Here is a 25,570-nt window from a genome sequence, read left to right on the forward strand (position 1 = left end):
CTTCCCCTGCTCGGATGAGCACAGCTCTGGTTATGGATTTCTATTCTAATGTACTGAAGCAGGCACTGAAAGAAGCCAATGAAGCAGATGCTGGAGCTGGGGACTGCAGGGATACTGATCAATAGGCAAGGCTTTGACCCCAGCCACTCAGCCTCTGCAATGGTCACTGTTTAAAGAAAAGAAAAAAGGGGGGAGAGCCCCACACATGTGCTGCTTCCAGTAGGAAATTAAACAACAGGGGCACTTGCAAACCCCTCTCTCCCCAACAACAAAAAAGAAACTCTTGTTGCTCTTCCTTCTGTTTGATTAAAGCAACCTCAGGTTAACCCGTCCTTTATTGTGATATATTTATGGCCAAATGTCCCATTATATCCAAAAATCATATTGTATTACACATCCTGAAGAAAAACAGTGCAATGTACCAATATGCACCTGCTCCTAAATCCTAAGCTTGTGTGGACTTCATTGTCACTGGCCTTGAGTTTTGCTTTTAAGTTACAAGTTATACCTAATTAAGAGTAACGCACCTTTGAATGTATATGTATATGATTGTTTTAATCTAATAACTTAATTAATTTTAATTGTTACTATTGTAATTGTAATTTGTTTTATATACTTGTTAATATTTGTAAGCCGCCCTGAGTCCCCCCTAGGGGGGTGAGAAGGGTGGGATAGAAATGTAATAAATAAATAAATAAATTACACCTATGAGCTAAGTGCCTATTAGGAAGTATATTGAAACTACAGATTCCTTCATACAATTTCAACATTAAAGACTCCTGCTTAAAGCCACAAATGTTTTGTGCTGGAAAGGTCAGTGGTAATGGACTAGGAAAAAATAAATAACTGTTTTAGAAATACTAATTAACATCATGGTTAATGTAAGTAGAGCTCTATCCACAGAAACACATTAGACAACTTTTCGGTGTTCGAGAGACATTCAGAGAGAAAATTACTTGAGATTTTTGTTGTTGTTTTCCCTTTACTGTGTGTTTTGAGTTATTAGTAGGAACAAGCAATTAATGGCAGCTCTTTCCAACAAATAAACTGACAGTCAAATGGGAGATTTTAAAATGAAATAACGTCTATAAAAGTTGTCCTCGGTACAAGTTTCATTTGTCTCATGAAAATTTGGTATTTTCTCACAGTGATGTGCCTCCATTTAATCATGCTAAAGGGTGACACGAAGATCCATTTTCTTGACAAGACGGTTGATCACCCTATCACAGTGAGAAAATTAATAACCTCAAATAGCCCTATGTGGAAAACAGAAGCTACACTGAGGAAGGGGGAAGGTTTCTGCATTTAAGTTGTAGAGATAGCAGATTTCCTATGCACTAAGTAAATGGAAGTGACAGATTTCTTCATTATTTGCTTGGTTTTAGAAAAGTGGACACTCTTGCTCCATATGTAAAAAAAAAAAATTCAAAACAAGTCTAGAGCTGAAACTAAAAGAAAATGGTTTTAGAGCAGAGGTTTTTGAGCACAGATGTGCATTCTTTCTCCCTAATCTGTTTAAATAAAATATAGGTTAAAATATGAAAAAGTTTAAGCTGTTTAAAAGGTTGCAAGATATTGATTACTTCATTTAAAAAGCAGTCAGGGAGTGCAACCAAGAGGTCAGGGTAAATTTAACAGTTTGAAGCACTTTACTAAATAACTCTAAAGATCATGTTAATTGGCTTTGCACACTCCTAGTGTAAAATTAATTTTATCCTAGCTTACAATAAAAGGATTAAAAGACATATTACGTTCTACAGGTTTAACTGGAACAGGAATCAATGGATTCGAATTAAGGCTAAAGACTATTTTATGGGAGATACACTGCCCACAGATACTTTATATCTGCTATTAGAAATATGATAGTACTATACTATTGTAGTAGGAATTAAAAACGTAGAGGTGAAAATGCCAGGCCCATTTACTATTTATAGAAATATCTCTTAGGATTCTGAGTGGCTGGACTTCCCCCCCCATTTCGACCACAAAACTTACTGGCCAGCTGACCCCCACTGTACCTGCTAGTATAACTGCAGCTCTGAAAAGACCAAGTGGGTAAAATGATCAGTGTTCTGCTAATAGATCACTTAGACTACTGTTATGCCATGTAGGCAGAGCTGCTACTGAAATCTGGAGGCTTCAGCTGATATAAAATCCTGCAGTTAGATTTTGGGCTGGGGACTTGGCAAGTTGACCATTTCTCAGCAAATATGAAACTAGTTTGCTGGATTTCAAATACAACTCAAAGAGATTTAAAGCACTATGAGTTTGAGATTCGTTTGTATCTGAACATATTCCTATCTTCTCCTGAATAGGCACTTAGATATTCCCTGAGGACTTCTTTTGGTCCTTGTGCAATTTGAAGTCAAATAGGGTTGTGAAGCCCTATCTCCAGAATAAGATACCAGCTTATCTATCTTTGTTGTTAAAATAATATATTAATTCAATATTATTATTTTTATTAATTGTTTTTGCCCAAGTGATTGTTTTCAGTGTTCTGTTGCACCACAAACTGTTTGGGATTTCGGATTGAAGAGTGTCTGTGGGTGGATAGCAGACATATACACACTGAATAACTTTCTTTAAAGTGTAGTAGTTTTTAAATCAAAGATTTTAAATCAAACATAATTGCTATCTACTTTCAAGGCTATAGTTAAGTAGCAGAACATCTGTTCTGCATGAATACTGTTTCTGGTTCAGTCTGGATCTGAAACAGCAAGGCTTGAAAAGATGTCTGGCTAGACCTCCAAGAGCTAATGCAAATCGAAGCAGACATTACTGAACAAAATGGACAGTGGTCTGACCTGAATCAGAAAGCTTTGTAGTTCCATATCCTCTTTCAAAAACAGCAAATGAGTTAGACTGTTATTAGGGTTCAATTTTTCCTATCTTCCATTCTCACTTTGAATAGAAGAGGCAACTATATTGGTTCTTCTCACTTGCTTCAAAAACATAGCAGACTCTTATTCTCTTTTTGTGTTTTTTTGAACATGGGGTAAGACAGCCAAACTTGCAAAACTGAAAGCTAAATGCAATGTTATTTTGAAAATTTCTAAAAATGAATGTGTCTTCAAGTCTAAGAAAGTACAAAGACATTCTTCCTGCCCCACTGAAAATAAATCCATGAAGACAAAACTTCTGTAGGTTATAACATATTCCATTGTTGACTATAGAGGGGGTGGGGCAGAATGCATTGGGACCTTAATGCCTTTGAGGAAGAAAAAATACATCTATATTCAACACAGTATATTTTTGTTAAATTTAAAATAAACCCATTTGAGCTTTTTAAAATTTCCGATTAAACATGCATAGAATTAAATTTGTCATTGCTTGGTCGCATTGATTTTCGTTGATGAACTTATTTATATATTAAAACTGAATGGATTTGTAAACAAATAAAATATTTCATGTCTTAGAAGAAGCATTTCCTCCTATACAAAAAAGAACTCTCTGCACCTGTGTTAAAAGTAATTACACAAGTTTATAGGTAAAGGTAAAGGTTTCCCGTGACATTAAGTCTATTCATGTCTGACTCTGGTGGTTGGTGCTCATCTCCATTTCTAAGCCAAAGAGCCAGTGTTGTCCAAAGACACCTCCAAGATCATGTGGCTGGCATGATTGCCCTAGAAGTGTGAGTCATATTTCTAATGGTAGTAAAAACAAGGTCCATAGTTCTATACTTTCCCTGTTCCTTGCAATACTGAATGAAGAGTTATAGAAATTTAACTGTATACACTGGGATCAATGTCAGAATCTGGTCTTTCAAAAAAAAAAAATCCTAGCCAAGGTGTTTTAATCAGAACGTAAGAGAGATAGGAAGTACCAAGAGCAGACATTAAATACAACAAATATTATACAAGATAATTTTCATCAACCCTAGTATACAACCACTGTTGTTTGTTTTTATTATTCATCCATCTATATAAAAATGTAATGTGCTGTTTTACTATGGAGTAAACAGCAAAACCACTGAACCAAATCACACCAAATTTGGCCACAAAAGACATAGTCATCCAGTCTATGAGACAGGGCGACGTAGTAGTCTGAATGTTGTACTATGATTTTGAGGACCAGGGCTCAAATCACAGCTTGGTTATGGAGACTCCTTGGTAGACCTTGGACAAGTCACCATCTTTCAGTTTCAGAAGAAGCCAAAGGTAAACTCTCCTCTGAACAAATTTTGCCAAGAAAACCATAAGGAACAACAAATTTTATGCTTTGATGTGGGCAACATCAAAGCATAAAATACTTCATGGACACTTTTGAACCTATCAGAAACCACACAGGAGAAACATTGTGATGTTTGCGTCATAGGCCTACATTCTATCTAAGATATGGTAAATTAAGATTGTGTTGAAGGATTTCAGTGTATGCAGAGGCTGCTCTCCTTCTTGGCCCTGTGAGGACCAGAGTCAAAGACTAATAAAAGCCAGCAAATACAATTCTAATTCTGTTAGCAAAAGAAAAGTACCTTCTTTTGAAATCCAGATACAACTTCATTAGAAACAGTATTCTAGGCTTTGGAGTTGGCCCAAAAGAGGTATCGCTGCATGTGGATTTGGAAACCAATAATGTCCTATGCTGCTTGACTACTGATTGGGATTACTGTCTAGGTTTTAAGTTATTTTAACTTTTGTAAGATGTGTTATTACACTGTGGTTTTATTGTGTTACTTGTTTTTTTTTTTTTTGATGTAATACTGTTTTGGGCTTCTCCCAGTGAAGGTCGCCCCGAGTCCTTCGGGAGATGGAGCGGGGTATAAATAAAGTTTATTATTATTATTATTATTATTATTATTATTATTATTATTATTATTATTTAGGATTTACCTAGCAGTTGTGTGGAATAGAAATCTTATAATAACCTTGTACTGTAGACTAGTATTATTACCCCCCTTATGCAGATGCGAGAGAAAAGTAATATGGAAAAGTGCCTGATTTACCTGAGGCTATATAGAAATTTCAGGAAATACATGCCAGAATAAGAAAAGGAGACTTCTTGGGTCACAGTGTAGTGTTTTAATTTCTATGCTATACATTCTCAATTTCAAGTTTAAAGTGTTAATGTAATACAATTCTAGTACTAAGGGCAGTGGCACATAATATGCTTTGATATAGAATGATTGAGGAAGAGTACTACTACATTTATTACAAAATGAACAGGATGAATACAGCCCTAAAATAAGTCTATATAATTTTCTAAATGTCTCTAAAAGTTACTACCACACTACTATTACAACGCTGCCAAGGATGCTAGCTCAACCACTGATAGCTATCAATGGTTTACAAGAAGGAGCAAATCAAGTTTACTCATGTTTTCTTACCTAATCATTTGGAATAGGAATTCAGAATACATTTATGGCCTGAACTTATTTATGGTTGTTATACAGGAAAATATCATTTAATACAGTATGTGTGCTTGCATGTATGACAGTGCCAAAGAATTGAAAGTAACTCCCTTACATGGATGTTCCAATGTGCCTTCAAATAACAATTTAGCTTGCAACCATCCCTGCCCAGCCCTAATTTATTTATTGTTCCGGTTTTCTAGCACTTGATTCTCAGCCCTGGTCCTATTGTTCTGCATTTTGCACAAGCCTTGCCCTTCCCTGATGTATTTTATGATATTTTTACTTTCTTGGTTTTTAATTGTTTTAATTATATTGTTTTTTGTTATGTGTTTTAATTTAGTACTTTGTATTCTCTGTTTATTCTGGGCCTGGTCCCCATATAAGCCGCCCCAAGTCCCTTCGAGGAGATGGAGGAGGGTTATATTATTACATTTCATTTTGGTTGTTTTGGAAGCCTAAAACTGCTAAAAAGCACCAGACTTACAAAAGTGCAGTGGCATTTAATGAGGTGAAAAGAAAATTTAAATGTATTAACATATTATCTTGGAGATGAATATTTAAATCACTGATCCTCTTATGTTCATGTTTATTCATTTAAAATATTTATGTCTCATCTTTCCTTTCAAAGTTCAAGGCATTTAAGTCAAAAATCATAAATTATAACAGGTTTTAATGTGAACTAACAGATTTGGAGTTACAACCTGCCTATTCTAAAATTCACTGCATCTGATAAAAAAAGACTGTAAGATTTAAGCACACGTGGAAGCAAATTTGTGACCTGGTCATTTTAATTTATATTTTAAATTTGTACTCAGTTTTTTTTAAAAAAAAAGCATTTAGCCCTGTTAACGTAGACCAGTGATTCCTAAAGTGGGCACTACTGCCCCCAGCAATCCAGGGGAGCGGTGATGGCCACAGGTACATATATCTTTCTGTTTAATTGCTATTAAAAAAATTTAAAAATTAATTTCCATGGCGCTGAGTAATATTTTTTCTGGTAAGGGGGTGGTAGGCCAAATAAGTTTGGGAACCACTGATCTAGACCAAGATGAGAATCATGTGGCCTTTCAAATTTAACTGGATTGTAATTTTTATTGTTCCTTACCATTGTTTATGCTGGTCCAGGTTGCTATGAACATACCATTATCTACTACACAATGAGCTTTCCTTCTCACTTTAACATTGTATATAATTACTCCCCCCGCCCCTCACTTTTCTAATGCCCTTTCCATCTCCTTTAATATAAATCCTTACATATTTGGACATTAAGAGCCTTTCTGATAAAATACTGTATACATCACAAATATGGAATTAAAACCATTTTGAAAACTGATAAGTGTCAGTTCATTCTTCCCCTTACGTTGGTTTAAACCAAGTTCCACATTCAGGCCAGAATTTAGCTTGCTTTCCCCAAGCAGGTGGAACCAAACCGCTTTCATAGTAGCTTACAGTAACCATAAGGATTAAGGTGCTGATTTTCTGCTGCATAGTTGGTGCTATTCTGAGCCAATAGTGTGTTTAAATCCACACCAATGAAATCAATACAGCACTGTTCTCTTCAAGGTGAGACCAAATAAATCTGTCTGAAGCCCTGAAAAATAGGTTTTGCTGTACACTTTGAGTACTAAGTGCCTTTCAGTCCAGAAATCTGCCATTAAATAATCATTAGCCATCATTCATTCTTCCTAAAAAGCTGGATTTCTAAACTTGTTCAGCATCCACTAAAATATTAGTATAGACTACCACATATTCATTAGCTCATAGGACTGTGAATACACTTAAACGTAACAATATACTGGCATGCTATGTACAGAGTGGAAGAAGAAAGCTTTGCACACAATAGTCATTGCTTATTGTTTTTAAGTTCACTAAATTGCTGCCATACCATGAAAGGGTTAACAAATCTAGCAAGCTTTTGTGTGTGGAAAAACCTAGTAGCCCAAAGAGATGACATGTGAAAATATAAAACTGCCCCTTTTTCCTAAAGAAAAAGTATATATTTATACATTCATAACTTGTTCATTTATAATCTGAATATATTTTTGTACCTTCCTAATCCTTGTTTGTATTGTTCTTCAGGTTACAGAAACAAGGAACAATTTCATAATTGATTAAAATATATCCTCAGAGTTCTGCTGATGTTCATCTATGACACATACTGCTTGTTACAGAGATATATTTAAAAGACAGAAATTCATTATAATAATTCAAAAAATAATCCAAGTATAATTTGACATTAATTTCAATATATCTTAATGGCTATATGGTTTCCTTATTCTAAATATGACAGACCAACATATAAATATTACTAATATTATCACAATAGAATCAAGCCTTCACTTCTTATGCAGCCGTGCCCAATAATTTTGTCACGTTCCACAGGCTGACTTTAAATTATTCACTTTTCAGTGAAAACATTAATTTGTTTTATTTCATATGTGGCACTCACATATGAAAATTCCTGTAGGTTTACATGTGTTTAACTTCATCAATTATTAAAGTCAGTTTAGGGAATTTATAAAGCTTTGCTCTAAATGAGATTGACAGAAAACAAATTCATGCAGATTAAAAATAGAGAGAATCTTGCCATATTAGTCAGTAGCTTATAAGAAAGCCAATTTTATCAGCATCAGTAAGACAAATATAAAATACTGTTTATGACTGAATATATAATTCAATATAATATGATAACAAGAATAAATTAATGACTAATAAGACACTGTATGGGGTGGTAAAGAGAGCATGAAAAAAGAAAATCTAACTCTGGTTGATTAAAGAGCTTGCCCGTTTGCTCCATATGGATCTGCAGAGAATCCATTTTGTCTTGAACTATTTCTCACTGCTCTGACTGTATGTTAGGGAAATAGTCATCTTCGTCCATTTTAGGTTTCTCATTCTCCAATACAGTGAAAGGAAGCATGAAATAGCAAGTGTCCATGCCAGGAAATGCACATCTTATAAAAGACCATTTTTAAAATATCTCCGAACCTACACATCTAATAATATATGCTCATTTTAATATGTAGGGCATAAACATACTATTTTATTGAGCAATGATTCATAATTATGGTAGCTTTAATGTTAGCAAAGGAAGTACGGCAGACAAACAACATCCTATTTTGTCTCTGACCCCCATTAAATAAAACAAATATGTCAGGTATAGGAAATACTTTCACATCTTTAAGATTGCTGTTTTGTTTGCTAATGTTTAGATACAATACAGTATAACAACAAATAAAATCTTCCACATTTTAACAAAACAAATATTAAAAGCTAATAGTTTAGATTAAAAACTACCTTGCCAAAAGCTGACTGGTACATTACAGCTAAACAAAAGTGAACGTATGTATGATAATATTTTTCCAAATGACTGGTGCTCTTAAAGATATGCTAGATTACAACAAGTTGATCAATAAAAGCAATTCATTCTGGAGTGTCAAATCTCTCTGGTCATTGGAAAATTTTTAATAAAACCGGTACTCTGGATTTTACATTTGGAAGCATGATTACGTATTTTATTGAAAAGTATAAGAGTAACAAACTATTTTAAATTGTAATCATTTTGAAATCGAGTTGAAACTTATCCTGATTCTTTATGAACAGACCAGATTCTTATTGGAAATCAATGGGAAGGCAGGTAAAATTAGATAGCCATGATTTGCCAAGAAATCGATAAGAAATAGAGCAATATCAGAAAGTAAAAATGGAATGCCTTACAGAAACTGAAAATATATTTTCTCAAAAAAGAAAAATGTTGAAGATGTTTAAAGTGACATAAAATATCAAAGATCATGTAAAGATTATTATAAAGCTTTTTTCCTTTTATTATAATATCACTATGGCTTATTTCTTTCTATTTCCATTTCTGACAGAATGTACAAAAACAATTCATTAAATCCTTCCAAAGGAATTAACTATAAAATGCATAACAGAACATTTAACCAAAACAACTGCATGTATATCAAAATACCACTCTTCCATCTGTTTCTGTAAAATTAAATACACTCTTAAAGTTAATGCTGAATGTTGAGACAACACAATTTTATCTCCCAAAGCTATTGTCATTAGATAACAGATGCAGATGCTTCTAAATGATATTGAGCATGAACAATTGCATGTATGCAGCTGACAAGGCTGTGAAAAGAAGAAACTTGCCACACGTTTTTAAGATTGTTTCTGTTTCCAAGATTAACAAAATAGCGCCAGCACACAAGTGCCAGATTCAATAATGCCACTTCCTAAAGGATTATGAGCTTCTGCTCAGAGCTTCATTTTGTATTCCTTCAGCCCATGATTATCAAGGTGAGTTTTCAATATGTGACAAGTATACAACACACTTGATTTTTATTTCCTGCATAATTCTGGGACTCCAGGACTTATACAATCTTGCAGCACATCATTTAAGTAAACACTAGAACAGTTATTTAAGACCACAGTTTCTGAAAGTAGGAAGCAAGCTTTACTTGGAGAGAAAAACTGTTGCTAGGTAAAATGGATGCAGGGACAAAATAAAGGTGTGTGCGTGTGTGTGTGTGTGTGTGTGTGTCGGGGGGGGGGGGGAGAAATACATGAACATAGGTCAAAATATCCCAAATATTTTGGTGAAAAGGACTGTATGTGATTTTGAAAGGTTCTGCACTACAGCAACAAAGGCAGCCAAGATTAAGTTGGATACAAGGATCCCTTCTTCCAACAGAAAACTTCCTGATTCATTGGAAGAAAAAGAAACCCATTTCCGACAGAACAGAAATCTTAATTCAATCCACAGGATCAACTAATTTATGCAACTTCTTTGGGAAGCTAATGAACATTTCTTGTGAAGTACAGTTATGTACAAAATGCATATAACTACAATATATAATTTAAACAACCAAAATCCATTAAAATAATCACAAATCCAGCCAAGTAGTAATTCCAAAATCCATCCACAACCAAAACAAGTCGGAGGTACGCCAAGGGATGGCCACTAGTTTTCATTCATAGGTATTACTAAACACTTGACTAAAGTTACCCTCTATCACTCTAAAATAAATAGTTAAAATTGGAGGAATGGCCAATGGGCTATTTTAGTAATTAGTACAGTAATTGCAACAAAATGTTTCACTCCCCTGTTCAACTATAAACCACAACAGAGCCAAACTTTAAAATAAATAAAACAAAAATATGAAGAATAGATATACTCATTGCCACTAGATTTGACTTGTGAGCAAAAGATTGTAGTAGGGTTTTTGAACATATCTTTAGCCACCTCCAAAACACTAAATTTTGAACATACTTTTATGACCTCCAAAACACTTTACATTTATGTGGCTTTCTATTTTTTCTGTATAATGTACCTATATGAACTTATTTGTCCAAACATAATATTCAAAAGTATTTGACATTCTCAATATTTTCATGCAGTTCAGAACTGATCTGCAAACTTTGGTTTTTTTGCTCCAAAAGTAGTACTTGTTTTAGTCCATTGTGCATGGTGTGATTTTAAGGACTGCAGAGAAAGTTGTTGATTGCTGAACAAATCAAATGCTACTACTTTATTCACATATGTTTTTAAGAAACTGAGGTCTACTTTAGTTTGATAATGATTTAAAATAAATAAAAGACATCTATCGGAAAGGGATAACTTACATGCTTATTAAAAATAATGACTTTCCCCCAAAAAATTAATGAGTGAACAATAATGGATGTTTAAAAGAAGGCATTTTAGTCATTATCTGTTGAGATTGCCAACATTTGTTTTGTGATATATTTGTGTGTGTGCTTTTTCACTATTTTGCTGAAGTCCAGACTCTGAGATTTCACCAGAAAGGTACAGGAAGAAGAATGGGGAAATAAGGACATTGTTCCTCTTAAGAATTTTGTCTCCCCTCATAAATTTTCCTTCAGCCTTCAAATTTCTTACATTGCTGCTGAGGATTTAGAAATATGGTTTAGGCACTCAAAGAAATGGCTATGGTATTATTATGCAAAACTCAAATGCTAACATTTTGTCCACTTATTTAAACATTATAAGCATGCAAAGTAGTCCTCCCTTGCATGCATACTTTTATCCCTAACTTTAACATACGTGCCAACACAGACATTCAAAGCTTCACCAAAGAAAAGCAAATTTAATCAGCTTGGCTTTTGAAAGTAGCATATTTGAAGAAATTTCAAGTGGAGAATCTCTCCTCAAGTTAAACAGAGAAATAACAGTGCATTATGTTTACAGTTCAAATAATTAGAATAGCACAAATTGTCCAGTATGCATTTATTTCTTAGTCACTGTTATTTAATTAATACAACCATTGCTTGTAGAAAATAATGCAAACTGAATTGATTCTTTTGGAAGCTTCACAACATACTTTCTAATTAAACTGTATTAATTGAATTTCTAAAAAATCCTGATGAAAAACATTTCTTACAAAACTGCTTTTATAGTAATTGCTGCCCAAACTTGTCCCCTTCCCAAGTTTTTGCCCCCCCCCCCCCCCAACAATTTTATTTCCTCCTTGGCTCAGTCTACCATTTAAACTTTCATTTTATTCAAATGAAAACTAAAATCTCAATATTAACCTAGCTAAAACTGGGAAATATCCTAGATGTTTAGAATGCTGTGGAATCATTACTTTAAGTTTACTTTGCAAGGCTTTGGTAAAGTGACGGGACACAGCACAGCATGGAAGGAAGATGGATATACTACATAGTATACAATTCCTAGCTATCTATGGTGTAATACTGGAACCATAATTGGGGAAAAAAATGCCAATTATCAAAACCTTTAGCTCAGATAAGCCAAAGCAGAAGTAAATGCACCATACATCTTTATAATGTGACAGTAGCAACCAAACACTCAGCCCAATGACCACACACATATGCCACAATCTCATTCAAGAAGTTTAGAGAAGACAGATCCAAAAAAATAAACCAAATTATTCATAATTTGGAAAATTCTACAATAAAACATAAAAATAATGGGTTGTTGTGCATTTTCCGGGCTGTATACCTCACAACCTCTGAGGATTTCTGCCATAGATGTGGGCAAAACGTCAGGAGACAATGCTTCTGGAACATGACCATACAGCCCAAAAAATGCACAACAGCCCAGTGATTCCTGCCATGAAAACCTTCAACAACACAATAAAAATAATAATAAAAGTTTATTTTAAATCCGCCCTATCTCCTCAAAGGGACTCAGGGCGGCTTCCAAACATAAAACATAAAAACTGGTAAACATTTAACAACGTAATACATTTATACAAATAAATTAAAATAGAGTAAAAACAATGGCTGTATAAGGGAAGCTCAGTCATTCTGAGAAGCTACAACCTATTGCCATGCCCTCTTGGGAGAAGAAGTTCCAGTCAAAGGAAGCTGGCCATTCTGTTGTAAAAATACTAGAAACCAAATCCAGACATGGGGCTCTTGAAGACCAAAGGAAAAATACTGACTCCCTTCACCCCTCTAAGCACAGTAGACTATAACACCAACTACAAAAGGGTGGGAAATGTTTTTGTTGGTTTCAGAAGGAACATACTGAAGTAATTGAGCCAGCTGGGCTGATTTACAGCTAACTACAAATTAACCCAAGGTTATTACTATTATGGCACCATTTACTTTGGCATGTTCCTTGGATTATCCTCTTTGGTTAACCCCAGGATTGACACTGGACTTCAGTTACTGTCAAACTGTGACCTCAACCATGTGTCTGTCCTTGCTGACTGTCTATATACGAATCTGGATAACCTTGGCTTTTCTTCTGGTTGCTCTTTTGAACTACAGGTACACCTGGCACTTGCCCCCTTTAAACAGGACATTTACGAAATTTTCGACTCTGTAATTCACACAATGGCCTAAAGTCATTCTGTAGTCTTTACAAAGTACATTTACTTTAGAGAGAAAGGACAATGGCAAGTGGGATTTGGGACCAAGAGGATCCACCTGAGTAAATAACTGGTTGAGGGGCGGTAGTGATAGAAAAAAACAACCAGAGTGATGGGTCAATGATAATTTAAATATCACTGGTTGCCATGACAGCACTCAGCTCCAATAACAGAAGATTGGGTTTATCATGTTGTCTCTCTAACACACTTGCATTAATATCTTAACACGTACAATTCAATCTGAAGGTTTTTGCGCATTATATCCTTATTACTGAGTAATATTCAATCTTTCTATACACCCTGTATCCCTTCTTGTAGTCCACAGACATGCCATTTCAGTTGATACAACCTACTTGTTGGGCTTACTTGATCCAATATTCCAGGAGATTATGTGCTTCTCAGTAGCTCTTCACAATGGACTAATAGAGCCATTTTTAATCTTCTATCTGCCACGTTACGACAAGGCAAATAGAAAACCATTATTGATGGATGCCTCACAATGACGTGACTCCCCAGCTGTAAGCCTCCTTCAAAGGCAGGCTCCCATCATATTTGGAATCATGTTGGGTTCTGCTTTTAAGATAGACACATATGGGGGTCAATGGAATGTTATTTCAAATTTATTTCCAAAGGCTTCAGGGGAAAAAAGCATTTAAAAATCCGTGTGCAGCCTGCTTTTCCAAGCAGAGTATATTCTCTGCATATACATAAACAAGTGCATATAACTGAATACATGAAGGGAGTGAGGGGAGGACCAGAAGCTACTAGTCAGTATCAGATTTATAGAAGACTCTGTACTATCAGAGACTCAATATACTAGGATGATTCTGCTGCTGGAGGAACTCCAGAGAGTTAACCCGGTGTGATAAAAGACTTGACAAAGCAATTCTGACTGTGCAGCAATGCTAAGTTGTGGGCTAATATGAAAACAGGGGGCCCAATGGCTGTCTTTCAACATGTGCAATTTACACATGGCTTTATCAATAGCCCTAGTGCTGAATACAGAACACACTCTATTTGGCTTTCAGTCAATTAAGCTTTAAGCTGTCAGCAAACAAGACTTTTAAGTTAATTTTGAATCACCGTGAATCAAGTTGAAGGTTGGAAAAGGGCGCACTCACATGCCGGAATGAAAAAAGGCAGTTTAATTGCCTCTGAATAGCTATTATATGCTGCAATTGGCCTATTGAATCTTAGATGATCTATTTATTTATCAAAGTGCAGCCAAAAAAGGGGGAAAGAAAGAGCGGCATGCATTAAACATTTAAATCCGTGAGCAAATTTTGTAGCTTGGTTATGGTTGTTTGTAAAATAAACATACTTTACTGCATAAATACGTAGTAAAGACCTTCAGTGCTCTGAACAAACAAATGCAAATGTTAATCAAAGAACCCTAAATAACGTATTAATGCATAATGTATTAATACTGTACTCTGATTACAAGCTCCATATAAGCAATTTATTTTATTATTTCTATATTTTATAAGAATATTCACAAAAGTACACATTTTAAAAATTGGTGGAACAAATATTTCTGAGAGCTACTTTATCAGATTTAATAATTTTAGCAAATCTCTCTGCCTCCCCCTAACAATATATTTAACATTATGTTTGCATTATTTTTTTATTAAATAATGCCTTTTTCAATTATATTTCTATACAAATTTGGAGTTTAAATTATCCCATTATTTTAAAAGAACAGAAATTTCAAATCACATTTTTTGTTTCTGAGAATAAAATCAGTAAATAAATTTTACATGAATGTCATAATGGCAGTACAGTGACCACTATGCCCTAATTCAGGGTATTTTAGATATGTAACCTGATAAGCCTCAAGGGGAATGTTATGCGTTTTAATTGGTTCCAAGGCATGTCAATCGAGTCTAGGAAAATTTATTTCAAAAGCTATGAACTCTAATGTAGTATGAAGAATGTGAGATTGAAGGAAACAAATCCATTAGCTGAAAATATTAAATGGTAACTCCTTAGGCTATTTAATTTTAATGTTCTGTTTAAAGAGTGTATTTGTCCTGTTTTTTTTCTTTTATAGTGTAGATTAAATTTCATCTAGAGACTTTGTGATAGTCTCTGGATGACACAGCTTGTTAGGAAAATTTTTGTTATAAACATTCCTATATAAATCATCAGATTTATTTTAAATAAATATTGTGGAGTGAATGTTCATTCAAAGAAATTCACAGAGTTCCACAACTCAATAAAAATGGTTTTGGACATAATCTCTGACTTTCCATGCACCATTGTACACTGTTAGTAAGAACAACATATATACTCAAAGAAACTTAAATAATATATTTTTAGCATTAACATCTCAAAATTAGTCCTCACAATGCTAAAAATTATTAGTGTTTCTGAGAATGTGTATCACTGGTTTTTAAAAAAATAAAAACACACCTTCTCTTACTTTCAGATGTTATGTTTTGTATAGATATTCACAACTGCTGAGGAAGGAACAAACCAGGCAGCCACACATTCATTTAGAATGTGGTCAAAAGGCCAAGGCGTTATTAAATCAAACTTTAACAAGATAACCCCTAATGGCCATTAGGTTATGCTGGTGGCTTAAAACTGTGCAGAGACACTTAGCCACTTTGCTATCAATACCCTCTTTTCCCACTCCTTGCTTATACAGTGTCCTGATTAATCAAACACAAAGCAACAAATCTATAGCAAGTCTATAGCCACTAACAAGAAGCAGACTGTGCAGGGAAAGTCTTCCATTAAGTGGAAGGCAGAACTGCCAGCTTCCCTTGATGTTTTATGATAAGATGGTATTTGCTGCATTTTTTAAAACACATGCTTTTCTGAATGTTTTACTCCTGGGGTGCGGATGGGAGAGAAGTTTTGAATATCTGAAGGCTGAAGAATGAATATAGTAAGCATTTAAAGATTCTGGATTACTGGTATGAAATTTCACATTGAACCTGGCAGAGATCTGGCAACCGGCATCTATCCATCCATCTCTTTATTTGTATCCTACCTTTCGCCCAGATTGAGGTCTACAAAAAGCCCCCCCAAAATAATAAAGCACAGACAGATATATTTCTAAAACTCATACTGATAAGGTATTTTTTAAAAATCAAATGTTTCCTAAATATTTATGTAATACAACCCTTGTGCTAATTTCCAACAAGTCTACTTAGAGGGAAAAAATTTGGAAAATAGTCTGAAGACAGGATATGCTACTGCTTCATTGCGAGGTGTGTATCAAATGCCTATTTTTAAAGGCAAAATAGATGACTGGAAGCACAAAGATTGCCAGCAGCTGTCCTCTGAGTGATAGAACTCCAATGGACAAATTCAAAGTTTTAATCTTGATTTCCCAGGTCTTTTATATAAGCTGGTGCCAAGATACCTCGGGGACCCTCTCTCTCAAATTCCATGACCTTCCACAGCAGATGCGCTCCTCCAACACAATGGAATTATCAGTCACAGTGATGGGGCTTGTAAGGGCAGGGACACTTTTAGCAGCAGCTGGCCATCAGCTTTACAAGTAACCTCCACAATAGATTTAAAGTACCCAACAATACCAACTTTCTGCTCAGTAGCATTTGAGATTTGGCAATATTTTTGGACTGCTGCTTTGCCAATAATACAATTCAGTCAACAAATCTGTATGCTTAACTAAACCTTCACCTCTCCGTTTTTTCATTAACATGTCGATAAGGTATTTAAAATCAGAAGTGAATTCTCAGAACGATATATACATGAGAGAAGACATACATATATACACACACATATAAATATTAAACCGAGGCATCCTTTCTGAGCTAAAGAACACCCAGAAGAGTTATGCTGCTAAAGCAACAGATAGAAAAGTTGTCTTTGCTGACTGATGGCCGCTTCCAAATGGGCATATTTTGATTTAGTTCTGTAGTTAATGCATCCTTTGAAGATTATCTTCACTGAATTATTTTGGGAAATAGGCTCCACACATGCTTTGTTTAGATGATACTCATATCTACACAATGACTGGAATGACAGGTAGATGTGATCTAAGGATGTCATGTGGGTTTTCTAGCCCTTCATTCAGAGTATGAAAACTCACCACAAGCTACCTTGAAAACATTTAATAGCAGTTTGCGAGATGAGTAATGATGATCCAACTTGATTTACTGAAAGATGATTTTTTTTCAAAAAACTGTTTATTTTAATTTTACTGAGAGTAATTTTATTTTGAATACAGCTCTATATAATAAGACTAGCTTTGCCTGGCCACGCGTTGCTGTGGCTTATGGGAATCCTTTGTTGGCCAGGTGGAACAGCAGTAAATAGTAAAGTAGTCTCAAAGCCTGGCCGTTTTCTGGAGTAGCTGGAGCCTTTTGTTGTATGAACGTAGAGGCATGGATGAGGGGTTGTGCTGCCAAGTTTAGTGTTTCTGGGATGTGTAGTTTTGTTGTTTTGTCCTAGGCCGAAATTTCATTACCCTTTTATATATATAGATGGTAAAAACTGGCTGCTTGATTTACTTGAGATTTTGTGCCAGGAATTCCAAATACTACATTCCCCTAAGGGTTTCCCATCTAAAAGTCCAATACATCTTTATTCCGCTGCCATGGGGAATTCAAACTACTGTATTTACTTGAGTCTAATGCACCATCAAATCTAATGAGAGCTTCAGTTTTCAAAACCTTTTTTCAGTCATTATGGTCCAAATTTCTAACAATTCCTTTTGGACCTCTAGACCAGGGGTCCCCAAACTTTTTAAACAGGGGGCCAGTTCATGGTCCCTCAGACCGTTGGAGGGGCGGACTACAGGTTTAAAAAAACTATGAACAAATTCCTATGCACACTGCACTATATCTTATTTTGAAGTAAAAAACAAAACAAAATGGAAACAAATACAGTCTCAATGTTAATAATAATAATAATCATCATTATCATCATAAAAATAATAAGGAGGGTTGGAAGAGACACCTTTGGCCACCTAGTCCACCCTCTTCTGCCTTTGTGCACCAAAACATAATCAAAGCACCCCTGACAGATAGCCACTCAAGAACAACAACAATAATAATAATACCGTAATAATCAGAGTTGGAAGAGACCGCTAGTCCAACCCCCTTCTGCCTTTGTGCACAAAAGGCACAAGCAAAGCATCCCCGACAGATGGAAAGTGCACAAGGGACCAGGGAGGAGGGGGGAGTGGTGCACACCTTTCCCTCCTCCCTCTCCTCGCACACACCTTTCCCACCTCCTCCCTCACCCCGTGCGCACTTTCCTCAGCAGAGGGAGCCGCCACAGCGGGGTTTGTTTCCACAGCAGCGAGGTGTGTTCCTGCGGCAGCAGCTCTCCCCCCCATCACTGATGAAGGTGCACACAGGGTGAGGGAGGAGGCGGGAAAAGCGCATACCTTTCCCCCCTCCCTCGCCGGCAGCGGGAAAGGTGCGTGTGGGGCGATGGTGGAGGGAAAGATGCGCACTTCGCGCCACATGCACCTTCCTCAGTGGAGGAGGAGGGAGCCACCACTACAGGGGCCGGATAAATGGCTCTGATGGGCCCGCGGGCCATAGTTTGGGGACCCCTGCTCTAGACCATGATCAAATGCAGAAAAGTCAAACACATTCTGTTTTACATTTTCAACTATGTCGATGAAGAGATTTCTATCCTCTTTTTTTCACAGGCTGATAATGAAATAGCTATTACTAAATGATATAAAAGGAGAAAGCGTTTTGGAAAAGTGTTTTCTCCTCTTAGAAGAGGTAATTGACGAAAAGGAAACAAATTGAAAACAATGAGATTTTTGCTTGACATTTCAATACAATACTGCTATGGTTTATTTTTATTTATTTTTAAAGATAATGATCAAACACAATATTTCAATGTTGAAAAGCCAGGAGCTTTAATACTAGTCAATTTAGAACACAAATAAAAAAGTCAAACCAGAATCAATTGAAAATAGAATTCAAAGAGTTGGAAGAGACCTCATGGGCCATCTAGTTAAACCCCCTGACATGCAGGAAAAACACAATCATAGCAAAAGTCTTAGAATTATTCAAGAATTAGCTCTATATAGTGGGCTGGGTTCAGAGTTAAACATATGCAACGAGGCTGGTGGATGCTGAGTTCCATGCCTTCCTGCCCACAACAAAATTTTTGAAAAGGATACACCACAGGTATCAACAGGGAGCACTGATGGGGAATATGATCATGTTAGGATTATCCTAAATCAGAAACAACTTGAAGGCACATAACAGCAACTCTTCTGTGAGCTAAACCCCAATCACAAGTGGTTATACAGTTACACAGTCCAACTTTTGAGCCCCCTCCATTACATTCAACCCTGAGGTAGGAAAAAGGAATGGTACACAGAGGAAGGTGGATAAAAGGCAGCTTCCCTCAGCCCCACTATTCTGGATACAGACCTCCATGTTTTAACTAATAAAAAATAACTCACAAAAACCACATATTCAAGAACAATAAAAATAGTAGTCACAGCAGTGTAAATGCATTTATATACATACACACACACACACACACACACACACACACACACACACATTATATATGTTCATGTTACAATTGTTTATAGATTTTCAAACGGTGAGGTTTATTTGCAACTCTGTCATTTTTCTAGGCAAACACATTTCCCCACTTCCATAAAGCTAAGTATCCTGACATATGAGAATCTGCCTCCAACAAAGGGTATGCCAATATTGTTTTTGTAAAAGAAGGACAGGTAACAAAAACCTTCCCTTCCAGTGTCAGCTTAACTAGGCAGATCAAGACATTAGCAATGAATGCAAAACTTCTTTAAAGAGCTGGGCATGTTTAGCCTGCAGAAGAGGAGGCTGAGAGGAGACATGACAGCCATGTATAAATATGTGAGGGGAAGTCATAGGGAGAAGGGAACAGGCTTGTTTTTCTACTCTCCTGGAGACTAGGACACGGAACAATGGCTTCAAACTACAGGAAAGGAGATTCCCCCTGAACATCAGGAAGGACTTCCTAACTGTGAGAGCTGTTCAACAGTGGAACTCTCTGCCCCGGAGTGTGGTGGAGGCTCCGTCTTTGGAGGCTTTTAAGAAGAGGCTGGATGGCCATCTGTCAGGGGTGCTTTGAATGTGATTTTCCTGCTTCTTGGCAGGGGTTGGACTGGATGGCCCGTGAGGTCTCTTCCAACTCTGTGATTCAATGATTCCCTATCCCAGGAAGCTCCCTCTCACCCACTAGCCAGAACTGTAAGAAACAGTTAGCTGAAGATGCATACAATTTTCAAATTCAAGTAATAATTCAGCGAGGGCACTGTATACAGTTGAAATTTACAACCAAGGTTCTTGGATAATTTTTAAAGCTGACAAAAGGGATGAGACTTAAATAGTGGTAGCGATGGTAAGGATAAAAGGCAAGTGTACACAACTGCATAAGTGTACAAACACAGAGCATACTACGGTAGTTATCTTAAAAATAAAATTTCTGTCCAAAAATAAAAATGGTAATTACAAAATGGAAGTATTAAAACTATTATTATAGCCCTGCACCAGCAAAGAAAACCAATACTAATAAACCATTTGTTCCAACATTTATGATGTTTGAAAACATTTTAATAAAAACAAATTAAAATGATTTAAAACATAGTTTTTAAAATTCAGTCAATGTTAGTATGAACATTTTTCCAACTATACATGGCTGAATTAAAGTGTGTCAATCACCCGCTCTAACATTAAAAAATTATATGTAATCTGCTATGATTGAACTCAGGCATTAACTCACTATAATAACTACTGTACGTTTATTATTGCCTTTCACTCCCAAAGCTCTCAGCCTACAACAGAACTGCTTATGTATGTTTGTTCTGTGACATCTCAAGTGACAGATGTCCAAATCTGTTTAAGATGTGCATCTAACTTATTATGTAAGTGGATTTTAATTACTATTGCATACAGTAATTTTATACTTTAAAAGAGGAACATATTTCCGTAAATTAATCCAATTACTGAAAGGAGGTGATAAAACTATTTTTGAACACAGTAATCAAGAACATTCTGTTTGTATTGAACATTACAATTCCCAAACACTACTTCCCTAAAGTTGTAAAAATATTTAGTAGTATGATGTAAGATCTACTGACTTAAATGAAAAGAACTAACTTTCTGTCTCTAAACTTTACATTCTAACCAACATTGAAATGCAAAGAGGATAAATGGAACATATTGGAGACAAATGTTGAGTTTCTTACTTAGCATCTGAAAAGAGGCAACATTTGCTCTGGCTAAGAAAAACCTCACTACATCAACCTTTTGACATAATACCCAAGGCGGGATATGGTGGATGGTTTTTCAAGGAGTGATTAAACACAAATTAAAAGTTTCTTTGATCTGTCCAGCACAAGCTTCTGCAAGAGCACATACCAAAATCTATGTTGACAGGATATGAGGATGGTTCTCAGGTTTGGCCTAACCTACTTAAATGAAACCCAGCAGGAACTTTGTCCAGAGCCTGACTCCTTTGGCACCATCATTGTCCTGAACAGTGGGGTTGTTGGCTTGTTTGCTGGGGATGACAGATGGTTTCATTTGTTGCAAACTTCTATTCCTCACCAAATTTTAGGTACTGGCCTGATGAGAGGGAGGTAATGCGTGGTTGCACCTGCCATTTTTCACTTAAACAAAACTCTACCGCAACAGCAGGCGGGAGGGAGGAAGAGGACGGAAGCTGAGTAACTGTCAGGTCTGTGAGCACATCACTAACTTTATTATTTTTATTCAACATATAAAAGCTAGGTGCTGTACAACAAAAAGACAAGTCCTTCCCCCTAGACTCAGACTCTAAATCTCCTCCTTAGACGCTAAATCTCTCCCGTTTTAAACTTCATTGAAATGGAAAGAGAGTTACACAAGGAGATGTGCTTTGCACAACTCAATTCCTCATTAAGGGATCCGTGAAGAATGAGTTATGATAATTGTATCTACGAGGTTGGAACTTCAATACATTAGAAAGGAAACTAGCAGCATCAAATTCCTTGGTAAAACACTGCATTTTATGTCTCTGCAGTCCAAAAAAATATTTTCTTCCAATGGAATTATGCAGAACTGAGTAAAATCAAGACACTGAATGAAATGTGATAAGTGACTGCTTTATTCAGTGAACACCAAGTATTTAAGTCCTTGTAATGCAAATTCAACAAGACTGCAAATGGTGGGTAAGGAAGAGGGGGACTTCAGGATATCAGCCCCAATTTACTGGCAGATTCTTTGATCTGGTTATACTGCCAGCTTCCTGCACTTGTGTGCCAACAATCTATAGTCACTATTCTAGTTGAAAGCATCAAGCTGCAAACCAGACTGTAAAATGGACAAAACATAACAGATACTTAACAATATAACAGCTACCCATTAAGCAGTCTTATATCTGTCAGCGTTATGATGACACTTGCCAACAACATTCCCATCATTAAGACACCTACCAGAAATGCAACTGAAAAACCAGTAATGCAACTGAAGGCAACCAAAAAACACATGGCTATAATAGGGAAGTCAGAATGCCATTACAGAACAAATGCCATATATGCTCCTCCACAAAAGAGTGAAGAGTGAGCATTGCCTGCACTCTAAGAACCTCTCATGGTCACATAGTGCTGAAAAATGGAATTCAAGTCTGTGGCAATACCAATTATCCCATGTGATGTAAACAGATGTTTGTCTTGGTGTCTACAAAGGAGGCAAACATTTTGGAAGGAAGAGAGAGGATGTGAATGCTGACAAGGGAGAAAATAAATCCTAAAAGCAGGTACACAGCAGCCAGCTCTCTGACAAGCATTCACAGAAGACAAATGCAATAGAAAACAAAAGACGTGGATATTGGTTTCCTTTTAGAAAATCAAAGTATTGCCTTTATTAGGTAACACTTATCCTTTTGGAGCCCTTGCTGTGATGTGTCTTCATGTCATTTTCCACTATGATCCTAAGGCAAACCTATCACAGGGTGACTTTTGTTCAGATGGGGTTTGCCTTTTCCTTCCCTCTGAGGCTAAAGGAGTGTGATTTGCTCAAGGTCATCCAATGGATTTCCATGGCTGAGCAGGGATTCAAACAATACCATGTTGGCTGCCCTACTAACAAGATTTTCAAAAGGGAAAAGAGCTTTAAGAGACCCTAATGACAAAAAATACCAATTTACAACTCAGAGTGTCATAAAGAATAAACCTTCTATTCAAGTTGGTGAAAAGTTTGCCAAAAAGACAGCTGAGCACATTTCTTGAGAAGATTAGAATGAGCCACCACAGTCAAGGACATTTCATCACTTTCGTATGTCTCTTAGACCCTGGCAGACATACATTACTAGATTGAAATGTACCAATAAATACTTTTAACATGTTTAAGGTACTGTATAGTACTTTGGACAGTACTTTGAAGAAAAAATATGCTGATTAAAACAATAAAGACTGTTAGATTCTGTGTCTAAAAAATAAATTTTACTTCAAAATATTCAGCCTTTATCTTAGACTCAAAGAATATGACTTTCCCAAGATCATCCAGTGGGGTTTAACCCACTGCGCCCCCGCTGGCACAGTGGGTAAAATCCTTGTGTCGGCAGGACTGCTGACCTGAAAGTTGGGTTGCTGACCTGAAGGTTGCTGGTTCGAATCCAAACCGGGGAGAGCACGGATGAGCTCCCTCTATCAGCTCTAGCTTCATGTGGGAACATGAGAGAAACCTCCCACAAGAATGGAAAAACATCAAAACATCTGGGCATCCCCTGGGCAATGCCCTTGCAGATGGCTAATTCTCTCACACCAGAAGCAACTTGCAATTTCTCAAGTCGCTCCTGACACGAAAAAAAATCCAGTGGGTTTCCACAGTTGAGTGGGTCTTTGGGCTGTATGGCCATGTTCCGGGAGTATTCTCTCCTGAAATTTTACCCACATCTATGGCAGGCATCCTTAGAGGTGTAAGGCCTATTGGAAAGTGATAATTAAATACATGATAGTCTTGGCCACAGACAAAATAGCATGTCAGGATTTTTTTCACTGTAATTTTTAAAAAAGAATAACCAGAAATAAGGTCAGAATGGACATGGAATACAAAATAAGAATGAACCCATTCCACAAAAACATTCTCTATAAAAAGTGAATGAGCAAAAGGTGACAACTAAAGACTACACCTTAACTATGGAAGCAACTGTCAAGCACACATGGTTAGCCACACAGCAGTAAGCATCCTATCCACATTCTCTGTCTGAAACAACAAAAATTCATCTGAAGTGGATAACAGCAGCCAAAGACTTGTATACTGCAAGTACCACTAAAGTAAATCCAAGAAGAAATGCAAGCAATTTTATCTACAAAGCACTTCAAACATGTCACAGTGGGTTGCCAAGCTTTCTTTTGTAACTGTCTCACACTTAAATCACCACCAAGAAAAGCTTTCCTGGACAGTGCTAAATAGGTGCACTGATGGCAGCAAAGAAAGAAAGATTTCCTGGGATCACCACTACAGACTAAGCTTCAAAATGAGATCTAATTTATATTTGCTTGCATTAATCATGAGTTCCTCTCCATTTGTGCTTTCTAGATGTTGTCCCCACAGCTTCATTTTGTGCAGCATCTTATTATTAAAAGGCTGAAGAGGACATTTACTAGCAATTCTATAAACCAGCAATGGCACCTCTCTATCTTCCCAATACTGCTATCCCCTCATTCCGAGCGTGAACAGGATTCCCAGAACAGGTCCTCTATGGAGCAGAGACTCATGAGGCCCCAGTACCTTGATTAGGGCTTCTCACTGCAGTGCCACATACAGCATAATTGGTGCATATACCACTAGCCTCTTTCAAGTAACTGTCTATCCAATTCATGCCTTAAAATGTCCTTTACTTGCTCAGCCAGTGTGGCATAGTAATTTGAACATTGGGCTGTGACACTGGAAATACCAGGGCTTGAATCCCCATTTGGCCATGGAAACCAGTTGAGTGACCTTGAACAAATCATTTTCCCAGCCTCAGAGGAAAGGCAAAGACAACTCCCCTCAGAATAAATTTTGCCAAGAAAACCCTGTGATAGCATCGCCTAATTTGGAAAAGACTTGGAAACATACAACAATAACAACCAATTTCATCAACATTTTGGCAGGCCATCCCACCCCCTGCATTGTTTTTTTTCCATTGTTTGATGATGTTATCAAAGAAGAAGTCAGGAAATATCCAACAATATGAAAATGTTGTTTTGTAGATTGTTTTATATGAATTGTTGTTTTTACATTGTTTTTAGGCATTGAATTTTTGCCTATTTACTGTAAGCCGCTTTGAGTCTCCTCAGAGAGAAAGGCGGGATAGAAGCGATGTAAATAAATAAATGTCATTCAGCTCACCCATCGGGACTCTTCCCTTCTCTCTGCAACTTTCC

At 36.4% G+C, this 25,570-nt stretch overlaps 1 protein-coding gene across 3 annotated transcripts in view; it reads right to left on the minus strand.

The window, feature by feature from the left end:
• The window catches only part of wdr7 (WD repeat domain 7), a 241,658-nt gene that overhangs the window by 103,698 nt on the left and 112,390 nt on the right, over positions 1–25,570 (minus strand). The gene's annotated exons all lie outside the window — the stretch shown is intronic.

This window comes from Anolis carolinensis, chromosome 2 (assembly GCF_035594765.1).
Source record: "Anolis carolinensis isolate JA03-04 chromosome 2, rAnoCar3.1.pri, whole genome shotgun sequence".
NCBI classification, from domain to species: Eukaryota; Metazoa; Chordata; class Lepidosauria; order Squamata; family Dactyloidae; genus Anolis; species Anolis carolinensis.